Source organism: Stegostoma tigrinum, chromosome 18 (genome assembly GCF_030684315.1).
Source record: "Stegostoma tigrinum isolate sSteTig4 chromosome 18, sSteTig4.hap1, whole genome shotgun sequence".
Lineage (NCBI taxonomy): Eukaryota > Metazoa > Chordata > Chondrichthyes > Orectolobiformes > Stegostomatidae > Stegostoma > Stegostoma tigrinum.
In genome coordinates this window covers 38136907-38148925 of record NC_081371.1, presented here as the reverse complement: position 1 = coordinate 38148925, position 12019 = coordinate 38136907, and the positions used below count along the sequence as shown (strand labels likewise).

At 39.4% G+C, this 12019-nt stretch overlaps 1 long non-coding RNA gene across 1 annotated transcript; it reads right to left on the bottom strand.

Annotated features, from left to right (window-relative positions):
- Nucleotides 1–3449: 3449 nt before the first annotated feature.
- Nucleotides 3450–11062, bottom strand: LOC132210709 (uncharacterized). Its single transcript, XR_009446891.1, has 3 exons — nucleotides 10360–11062; nucleotides 7356–7464; nucleotides 3450–4529 (listed from the first exon to the last, which is right to left on the bottom strand). It is a non-coding gene; the product is annotated as an uncharacterized LOC132210709 (long non-coding RNA).
- Nucleotides 11063–12019: the final 957 nt, after the last annotated feature.

Sequence of the window (12019 nt, the reverse complement as noted above, 5' to 3'; positions counted from 1 at the left end):
GATTGAGACACATGTACCGAGCAGTCTATGAGAAGATAAACAACTTATGGAGCTGTTTTTTTTAAAAAAGCTGGAACAATAGAAGCAGCCTGAATGGGTGTGGTCAAGCTCTCACCCACAGAATCAGGGACGTTTAGTTTTTGGTTTTCAGTTGCTGTTGGCATCTGGAAACTATTTTTCCCTCTCACAATTACTGCGAAAAGCTGGAGGTTCTCTTCCTTGGCAGCTGGATTGCATGAAGAGACAAATTTGTTTTCTAAATTTTCCTTTGGCCAAGCGTGTGTTTATGGGATGTCACTATATTTGAACAGTTAATTAGTAATAGTTATTGTATCTATTATTTTGTTAAGTTTTCCAATAGAGTTGTTATTCCAAGTTCTTCTTTCTCTTGTTGTGTTTTAACTATATTATTTGAATAAGCTATGTTTTCTTTAGCATCAAGTATTTTGACCGATCAAATTGCATCCAGAACACAGCACCTGACATTTATCTTTAAAATAAGAAAAAGTTGGGGTCTAGGCTACGTTCCTAATATTTTGAGGGATCTCGTCTGGTACGTAACATTGTTTATTGACCCCTACAGTAATGAAATAAGTGCCTTCCTATCCACTCGAACTATGCCACTCAAACTTATACACATTTATTCGGTCCCCTCTCAATTATCACTGTCTCAAGGAACGTCGTGATCATATCCTTTACATTTAAGTCCAAAACACTAATGAACAGTTAACAGCAACCACCTCAGCACTAATACTTACAGAGCCCAAATGGAAACAGACTTCTAATCACAAATACATCCTTTTACCATCACCCTTTCTTTCCTCTCTCTCAGTTGATTTTGGATCCAAGGTATTATTTTGCCTTGGATCCCAAAGGCTCCTATTTTCCCGAATGGTCTGCCATGAGGGATCTTATTGAAAGCCTTGCTAAATGTAGATATTTTCTAATCAACCTGTTCAGAGGTATTATGACACTTCTGGAACAGGTGGGTCTTGAAGCCAGGCCTCCTAGCTCAGAGGTATGGACAGTACACCAGTATCACCAGAGTCCCTTTAATGTCCAAATTTTGTGGCTCTGCACAATTATTATACATAGACACAGCCATGTGTAAGGTAATGTGTAAATATTAAAAACAGATTACAGCGCACTACTGGCAGTTCCTACCCTATTCAGACTCATGTATTTTGAAATCTCCACTCTGAATAAAGCAACAATTGTTTCCTCATTTGTAGTGAATTTTTCTGGTCACAGAGTCAGATTTTTTGTTAGATCTAATTCTGAACATAAAAAGAGTAGGAATTGTAACAGGCTGGTTAGTGCAAATGAAGTTCCTTTGCAAAATTAATTCAATCTTTCAGCATGATATATATATATAATTTAATTTGTCTAATATTGCTATTTTCACTTCTGATCTGTTACTCACTACATTCTTGTCAGCATTTTGCCTGATAACATTTCCTTTATGATAAGCATGATTTTGGAAGATACCGTCAACAATTGCTACCTTGTTTCAGGTTAATATGTAAATTGCACTTGTACCCTACGATAATATTCATTTAATTGTTTTATTCTGTAAATTGTGCATTTATTTTAAAGATATCCTGGCAGGGCCCTCAAACCGATATTTCTGTTTGGCTTTGAGCTACATATTCAAGTAGTAAGGGACTGTCAGGTACTATCCACTGCACCACACAGCCTCCCACCACACTCAACCCTTCTTTCTTTCATTAAAGCTTGACATTTATTCAAGGTCTGGCTAAATTTGACTTTCAGAACCTTGAAGTTGGACTGTTTGCAACAAATTGTATGATCCACAGCTGCATTTCTCAACCTTTCAATGTTTTTACAAGTTAAATGGCTCATTTGCTGCTTAAGAACTGTTGAAGTACAGCAGGACTGATCTCTGCTTTTTTTTTGTACTCTAGAATGAAATTACAACCTTAGGAATCATTTCGTCATCATGCATTCTAGTGAATTCTTCACTATCCTTGCAATTATGAGGAAAACCAATCATTCTCCTGTGTTTCCTTTCAAACAAAGGTCACTCTGATCACACAATTATTTTGATACATTTCAGTGTCCTTCAATGAATGCAAGATAAATAATTGCATACAGGAAACTGTAGCACACCTTTTATATAGAATTCTGCCTAATGTGGATATTTACTTATTGAATTCAATATGGGAAAGAAAATTATTGCATAATTTATGAAGATTACACATTCCTGGAGATACTACCTCCAGTTTGAAGTATGCACTATATTTAATTCAATATAGTTTTGAGTTATTTTCTTTGTTCTTTTGTCTTGATAAATGCCTGAAGAGGATAGAAATAGAGGGATACGATCTCCAGAAGGGTTTTAGTTGTGATGGGCAGCATGTCAGTGCAGGCTTGGAAGGCCGAAGGCCATGTTCCTTGCTATAGTTTTCTTTGTTCTTTGTCCTTTTGTCCTAACTACATCATTTCTTTTATGCATACCTAATAGGTGCTCATAAGGAGCATAAAATCTAGCATACCAGGAAGGTCCAGGTATAGTGCCTTGTAGTGTTCAGTCAGGTTTACATGTTCCATCAAGTGTCTTTATTGAAACTCACTGCAAGTTGTATACCCCAGTCAGTGCCTCAATTCAATCCCAAATATCTCCCTTCTTCTACAAAAATAATTGTGTGCACTATTATTTACACTGTGAGTTATGCAAATTATCAGTATATACATGATATGTACTTAAGCAGTTTGATTTTCTTGTCAGTCTCCGCACATGCATTGCATACATATGGCTGAAAGTTACTTTTTTGGGCTAAGTCCATGTTGTTTAGTTCTTTGGAGGGATTTCGACCATGAGGTCTCGTAAATTTTTTCACCATATCTTACCAAAATCATCTCATTAACTCCCTAACCTGATCCTGTAGCATTCATCACGTCTAATTACAGTTTCACCTTACTATGTGCTGTTCCTGGATAAACTCAAAAATCAACAGCTGGTTTTGGGATGCAGTGGGGGGAGGGGACGAGCTGGGCTGGTTTTGGGATGCAGTGGGGGGAGGGAACGAGCTGGGCTGGTTTTGGGATGCAGTGGGGGGAGGGGACGAGCTGGGCTGGTTTTGGGATGCAGTGGGGGAAGGTAAGATTTTGAAGCTTGTGAAGTCCACATTGATACCATTGGGCTGCAGGGTTCCCAAGTGGAATATGAGATGCTGTTCCTGCAACCTTCGGGTGGCATCATCGTGGCACTGCAGGAGGCCCAGGATGGACATGTCGTCTGAGGAATGGGAGGGGGAGTTGAAATGGTTCACGACTGGGAGGTGCAGTTGTTTATTGCGAACAGAGTGCAGGTGTTCTGCAAAGCGGTTCGCAATAAACAACCGCACCTCCCAGTCGCGAACCATTTTCAAAATCTCCCCTTCCCCCACCGCATCCCAAAACCAGCCCAGTTCGTCCCGTCCACCCACTGCAACCCAAAACCAGCCCAGCCTGTCTCTGCCTCCCTAACTTGTTCTTCCTCTCACCCATCCCTTCCTCCCACCTCAAGCCGCACCGCCATTTCCTACCTACTAACCTCATCCCACCACCTTGACCTGTCCATCTTCCCTGGACTGATCTATCCCCTCCCTACCTCCCCACCTATACTCTCCTCTCCACCTATCTTCTATTCTCTCCATCTTCGGTCCGCCTCCCCCTCTCTCCCTATTTATTCCAGAACCCTCTCCCCATCCCCCTCTCTGTTGAAGGGTCGAGGCCTGAAACGTCAGCTTTTGTGCTCCTGAGATGCTGCTTGGCCTGCTGTGTTCATCCAGCCTCACACTTTGTATTCTGGCAGCCTGGTGCTCAGTCACCACCCAGGTCAGTGGTGTGTCTACCATCTAGAGGAATTATTTTTATCATTCAAGCTAGAAAGTTACCTTTCCTAGGCTTGTTAGTGTTTAACAGTATTTATGAAATCACTACACTTTTAAAAATCTAATTATACCAAGATGTGACATTGTCATGGATTTGTACAGCAAGATTTACATTGTGGAAGTAAAAGTTCTCACAATTTCAAAAATACAATGGAAATTCAGTCTGTCTTAACTTTTATGGAACAGCAAAGTCTCAATGATTGTGCCTTTGAGTTACCTGTCTTGATCAGCATATGTCTAGAAATTGGAAATTGTCAGTTTCAGCAGAGCAATGGCAGAAAATACTGACAGTTTCACCATCATTACCACCACAGCATTCACACTCTATATTGTTACAATTAAAATCTCTGGGCACAGAAGGTTAAAAATAATGCAGAATTCTTACAAAGTTGTACATTATAACCAGGCTTCTCCAAGTATATTCCTGGTAAATTGTAACTGAATGAATACAATTACAATCAATTCATAAACAGTTTAATAGGAAGTCTTGTGGTGCAGTCACAATGTCCCTGTGTCTGATCCAGGACAGCTTGAAATCCAGTCCCACCTGCTCCAGAGGCATGCAATGACATCTCTGAATAGGTTTATTAGAAAATATCCAAACTGTTCCATATTTGTACATAAACGTAAAAACTGAAATACAGAAGGAATTTGGAGTAAAGTTACGTTGTTAGCTTCAATAAATGGCATTGCAACTTTACCTGTTCAGATAAAACATGTGCCAGTGTTGGCACTCACAGTGCACATTTTGTTTTATGACTAAATGATCAATTAATACATAGATTGTCACCATTTAATTTAATGGATCATTATAGATTTTACAACTGGAAAACCCGAGCCAAAAGCTAAGAAAGTCCAAATGCTTTCATAGTGCACTGCATTATAAAGGTCTGAATCCTCACATAAGTTTTAAAACTGGAAAATTGGCCAAGAGATCAAATATGTTCTTGAGCTGGGTGCCATTGTCAATTTGTTCAAACAATCGGTACCAATAAAATATTCCAAGTCAGCATCTGTGAATATTTTGTTATTAACATTATTCTGGGTTAACAGTTGGAGCTGGTATATTATCCATTGTTAGCATCAGTGACCCCAGATTTGGTTTCACATTGGATAACTATAAACTAAAGCTCCTTCTATATCATGCCTCAGTACTATCTCCAGTGGATCACTCATTACTGCACACATGTGACAACTTTATATATCTAGGTCCATCAGTTTTCATGGTTTTTCTGATTGAAATTGCCATCTAATGCCAAATAAGAAATAATTGTGCACTATGGACCTATACCCAAGAGGGATTAGATGGACTACAACCCAAATTAATGCCTACAGGATCTTTGCATCCAACAGACAGAAATATATTTTTGTTGTATCTGCATGGATCTGGATTTGATACAGATCCCTTACATTCCAGTGCCCCACATGGTCTATCAGACCATAACTCATAGCAGCAGAAGTAGGCTATTCAGCATATCAAGTTTCCTTCACCATTCAATGGCTGAACTGATAAGCCCCATCTTCATTTTCCATTTCCCTTTGTACCCTTACCCGCATCTCAACAGATCACGGTGACATGTCAGGTTTAAGTATAAACAGCTTATCAAATACCTCCTTATCAATTTTAAGACCTTTAGTGACAGAATTTCATCCTCTTTTGTGATGGCTGGGTGGCATCTTTCTTGGTGAAGGTAGATGCTAAGTATTAATTTACCATTGCCCATTGTCTCCATGTATTAATCCCTTAGAGGTCTCAAATAAACTCCACTATTCCCTTGACCTCCCTTTTATTTTTTGATTCCTATGGGAAGATTTTGGAAATCAATTTTCAGTCAGCTGCCAGTCTCTTCTCATACTCCATCTTTGAAGGAGGGTTTGGGTGGAGGGATGTGCACGGTCATTTCCTTTCCTTTCCGCACTTTCAGCCTCAAGGACACCAAGAATTCAGAAGGACAAGTTTCAAAAACATTCCACATAATATCACAGGCAGAACATTAGTATTTCAAGTGGGACAGGGAGCCAGCACAAGTTCAGCGACAGCCTGGGGAGCTCATCCCTCTTTGGAATGTCCATGTCATTGTTACCAATATGGACAATAACCCCTGCTGTTCTAACTCCGTCTTCAGGATCCCCTTTCACCTCTCAGTGACATCCTTGATCCCGGCATTAGGGAAGCAACATACCATCCTGATGTCTTCCCTGCAGCCACAGATACATATCCATATTCTCCTTTCAATAAAATCTCCTGTCACTGTTAGCTGTCAGGCATGTACTACACCTGTTTCAGATCAACTTTACAGGGGACAGCTATTCACTTGTTCATTTCTCAGGGCAATGCTCTGCCTAATCAGAGTCAACCTGCCTGGTCTGAAATCTAAATAAGGCCTGGCAATTAACAGTCATTCATCATTAACTGTTGCATTCTCCACAGCAAAGCCTCTGCCAATCAGAGTCTACCTGTTGATCAATCAGCACTTTCCTCGAACATATATTTCCTCTTTATTAATATTGTTCTTTTGAATTGTCCTGATGAGTGCACGACAAAAAGCTTTGACCAAATGTGACTTTTTAAACAATTTATCTATTCACTTGTGCATGGCTCAGAGAGTAGCCCAGAGTTGTCCACTTTTGAGGTCCAACCAATTAATTTCCTATCCAGCTTTCTACATTCCTGCTGCAAGGCTACATTCTATTTTCCACCCATATTGTTAGTTCTGATGTGGATCACGACTGCTGGCTGTTAACTCTTGCCCCTTTGGGACATTCCTGACCAGAGAGGGAATATACCACTCTGGATTCACATCTGTGACTACAGAAACATCTATCTGTTCCATTTTTTAAATCTAATCATCTATCAGAGTGGCTCTTCTAGTCTTCATTGTACCTACTTGTGCAGCTGAATACTCAGGCTGCCATGGACTTGGCTTGGCTGCATTTGCCAGATGTAATATCAGTATTCAGAACTGAATTGTGGATGGTGACAGAGATGCATTTGGGCATTTCTTGTACAACCTGCCTATTCCTTTTTAACTGCTTGGCAGTCACCTCTTCCCTCTCTCCCTGCATTCTCTTAAGCTACAGACCACATCCCTAATCATGCTGTTGATGTAGCTCCTAGCCTCATGGATACTGCTGTAGTTATGAAACCCATTTGTATTGCAAATGGCTCTCCCTACACAAATGGTTATCCAGGATGTACATTCTTGAGGGTGATTCAGCCTTGCTAATCCCTTGTTTATTAGTTAGAGGGAAGGCAATGGCTTAGTAGTATTATCGCTAGAACTGTTAATCCAGAGACCCAGATAATGTTCTGGGTTCCTGGGTTTGATTCCCACAATGGCAGATGGTGGAATTTGAATTCAGTAACTATTTGGAATTATGATGACCATGCATCTGTTTTTGATTGTCAGGAAAAACCCATCTGGTTCATTAATTAGGGAAAGAATCTGCCATCCTTACCTGGTCTGGCCTACTTGTGACAACCCACAGCAATGTGGTTGACTTTGAACTGCCCGCTGGGCAATTTGGGACAGGCAATAAATGCTTGCTGGTCAGTGATGCCTTCATTCTGTGAATGAATAAAGAAAAAGAAGTTAACCCTGTACTGCTAAAATAATCGTTACCAATACTAACAAATCAATAAAGACCTTCAGATGGATCAGGGCTTCACATTGGAAATCAGACTGGTAACAATTACATCAGGTAGACAAGGTAATGAAGAAGGCGTTTGGTACACTTGATTTTATTGGTCAGCACATTGAGTTTGGAAGTTGGGAGGTCATGTTGTGTCTGTATAGGACATTGCTTAGGGCACTTTTGAAATACTGCATTCAGTTCTGGTCTCCTTGCTATAGGAAAGATGTTTTGAAATTTGAAAGGGTGCAGAAAAGAATTACAAGAATGTTGCCAAGTTTGAGGGTGGTGGGGGGGGCGCGTGGTTGTGGTGGGTGGTTTCAGCCACAGGGAGAGGCTGAATAGGCTGGCGCTATTTTACTTGGATCATCGGAGATTGAGAGGTGACCTTAAACAAGTGAACAAATGAAAATGTACAGCACGGGAACAAGCCCTTCAGAACTTATGGAAGTTTATAAAATCATGAGGGTCACGGATATGTTGAATTGCCAAGGTCTTTTTACACAGGTAGTGGAGTCTAAAGCTCGAGGGTATAGGTTTAAGGTGGGAGGGGAAAGATATAAAATGGAGCTAAGGGGCAACTTTTTCGCTGAGAGCATGGTGGTGTATGGACTGAGTTGCCAAAGGTAAAGATAGAGACTGGCACCGTTACAACATTTAAAAAGCATCTTGATGGGTACCTGAATAGGAAGGGTTTAGAGGTATCTGGGTCAAATGCTAGCAAATGAAATTAATTAATTTAGGATATTTGGTTGGCATGGATGAGTTGGACTGAGGGGTCTCACTCCTTGCTGTACAACGCTATGACTCTATCTGCAGTTTTTTCATTTTTTTTTCAGTTTATTATATCTCAGTAATATTTACATATAACATGTTACCTTCACTTGAATATATTAATTATTGCTAACAAGACACATGCCTCACTATGAGGAGTCTGAGCTAAATTCCAACTGCTATGCACCCAAACAGCCCAACTATCAGTCAGCCCCTACCCACCAAAACTGCCTGCTGATCTACAATTTTCTGTTATATATCAGAGTGGGCAGAGAATAATCTTGATGTTCCGTTCCATCCATTACTTTATACAACTGTAACCTCCATATTTATCAGACTAATCTCTTAGCATAAGCACTGTGAACAATGTCTTTCACAGATTCAGGCAAGGAACTGTAAATTTTTAGAAACAAATATAGAAATTGCTGGAGAAATTCAGCAGATGTGGCAGCATGTGAGGACAGAAAGTAAAGTTGACATTCCTGAAGAGGGGTCAATGGACCCAAAACATAACTCCGCTTTCTCTCCATACTGCATGACCTGCTGAGTTTCTTCAGCAATTTCAGTCTATGTTTCAAATCTTCAGAATGTGGAGGTTTTTGTTCTATTTTAATATGATCTTCTGTACTTATTGCTTTTTGTCAATTCACTTGATAGAAAATATTAACTCTGATTTTTCTTCATAGATGCTGCTAGACCTATGGAAATTTTCCAGCAATTTCTTTTGGTTCCACTCATGACAGCAAGGAAGCTCAGGACACCCACAGTTTAATTGCAAAAACCACATTGATATCCCTGTAATGGAGCGAATAACATTGAAATAGACAACTTGGGAGTTGTTCATGTGCAGCTTAAAATGCTACAGTTAAATATGGAAACTGATGGATTGGAAACAGCTTTCCAAAATGTTTTCAATTTCCCTGGCATTTCCCTGCTTCCCAACTCCTGAGCCCATGTATTCCTGCGCAGTAAAATTCAGCCTTTTGGAGCTGGCTCAATTGATATATTTGTATGAAGTGTTATAACTGTAACAATTTACTAGATGTGTACAAAATATCTCAGCAACTATATGGATAATATAACTCGTATGTAAAATGTGCTCCTTTTAGCTGCCAGTATTGGTATTTTTTTTCTATGAACACATCACAGTTGTATGCAAGGATATTCTAATTTGAAAAAAAATATACCCTCGCCAAATAATTTTAAAAAAGCTCTTGAATTAAAGTCACACTTTGTCTAGAAAATTATAGATACTTGTTGAAAGCTGAATATTATTTGAATTGTTCTTGGAGGATAACTGTTTTATTGTGGATAATTTGGCAGATAGATATACCAGGCAATGTACTAAAATTGCAGATATAATATCACTCCGAAGGTTAATGCCCCCTTGTGAACTGCATTGTGGAAATCATAGAGATAGAGACAATGCTTGCATTCTTTTTTAAAAAAGGTCATTTCCAAATGTGAGCTTTCCCAAATTGTGTGCTACTATGAGGAAGATGCCAATTACAATTCCATAATGGATTCATTACTGGAATGAAATTGAGGAAATAATTTTCAGGACATACAGATTTCTTTTTCTTATAAGTCACACATGTAATTTGCATCTCATTGTTACCCCATTTTTCAGCACAAATGCAATGAAAATGGGTGAAAATAAAAATGCCATCAGCTTACTACCCATGTTCTAGGATTTATTATTTTTTTGAATCGGCATGTATTTCTGATCCCACCAGAAATTAATGTTCTATAACATATTTGACGTGTCCTTGATATGAGGAAAGGTCACTGGACCCAAAATGTTAATTCTGAATTCTCCCCACAGATGCTGCCAGACCTGCTGAGATTTTCCAGCAATTTCTGCTTTGGCTTCTTATTTACAGCATCCTCAGTTCTTTTGGTTTTTAACAGCTGTATGACATTCAGATCCTTGAATCTTACTTGCCATTTTTTAAGATTATGGTTGATATGATAGTATAGTAGCCTTACCTCCACCCTCCTGCAATTTCTATTTTGGTTCCTGACGTACAGCTATTTCTTATGATCTTACAGTTACCTTTTCATCACTTGTCCTCTTTTTCTGGTATTCTTGCTACTTCAGCTGAATGGGTAGCCATAAGGTTTCCTGCTTCTTCCTGGTCATTGAGTGCCTGTCAATGTTTTTTCCAATCACTCGTCCTGTGCGACAGCTCCACGTGATGTCTGCTTGAAATGAAAACTCCCCCCACCCCCATACTGTGCCATTTCTTTTCAATGAGGAACAATAAAACTGAGTCAGAATACTTAAGAACAACAAATAAGGAAAAGACTAAACATTGGCAAGTGTAAACGTTGGTGAAACATGCCAGTGTTCAACATAGCATGTTCAAAGTTCATGGGAATGACCCAATATTAAGGCAGGCTACTTCTCAGGCATCCCTGTCAGAAGCTTATTTCATGCATTAACTCCATGCATTTCATAAATGAGGAGTTTGTTTTAAGCCTTTTCTGGGATATTGGATTTCATGAATGTAGGAACAGATCATTTGCAGTGTGTTAGTATGTATTATTATGTATATAATCTCCAAACCAAAGTGCAAAATGAAAAGAATGAAAAGCTTTTACAGCATTCGGCTCCATTATGACATGTTATAGTGTTGTAAAATAAATCAATTCCTATCGTTCAGAGCAAGAGATAATGCTTACAGTCAAGATAACAAAGCAGGGAATATATTTGCTATGCAACTAAGGAAATCCAGTGCAATCTCAATTCCATACCACTGAATATGACAGATTGCCTGAGGGCAATAAATACATTTCAAGACTAAATAAAGTTAAAATATGCTAAACAAGAACAAATTGCTCATTTGGAAGAATGAAAAAGGGCATTCAGCACAGAAACAGCAAGGAAAATCTCTCACACAACATATGAAATGTTGCAGAACAAATCCTTCCATTGACTTTTTCTGAAATTTAAATTAAAAGTGCGCACTGTCTATAGTGGCATACCTGCTTACTTTTTCAGCTTTATACCTTAAATAAGGGATTTGATTGTAAGTCTTGGGTGGGACCATAGCTGGCAAGCAGCCAGCCTGTTCAGAAGCATTGGCAGGCCTAAATTTAATCACTTTTAACACTAGGCTTGTTAGCATTCCACTAGGATAGAAGCAATAATAGGTGTACATTGAATGTGAATGGCAGGAGACTGTGCTCAAAGGCCAGAAACAATAGTCCCTGGCATTACCGAAAGTGGACAGGAGAGAAGGAGATCTGATAGGTCATGACAGGGACAGGGAAGAGGGTATTGGATAACTTTGCTTGCTCCACCTGAGAACAATCTCTGACTACCTCACTGAAGCAGCAGATTTGCGCTCTGATATTTTCAGATTCCGTCGGAATGCGTACTGATGTGAACGCAGATGAGATTGTTTCCTGTGCTTTGGATAATATCTGTGTTTCTGCAAACAAAAGGCTCACTTCAGTTCAGCTAATCAGGGTTTCAGGCCTGCCTGCTTCATTACACACTCAGTTCATAACATAACCATAATAAACTGCTCTCAAATGTTTTGACAGCTTCCTACTTCTGTATGATGTCTGCCAATAGAAGGCAGTGCATATGACTCCTGCAGGAGGAATTACCAGAAAATCATCTTGTTGTGGTTGAACAGTTCAACTTAAACCTGTTAGCAGTAACTGTGCTCAAGGTAATGAAAACATTAACTAAAGAATCCCCATTG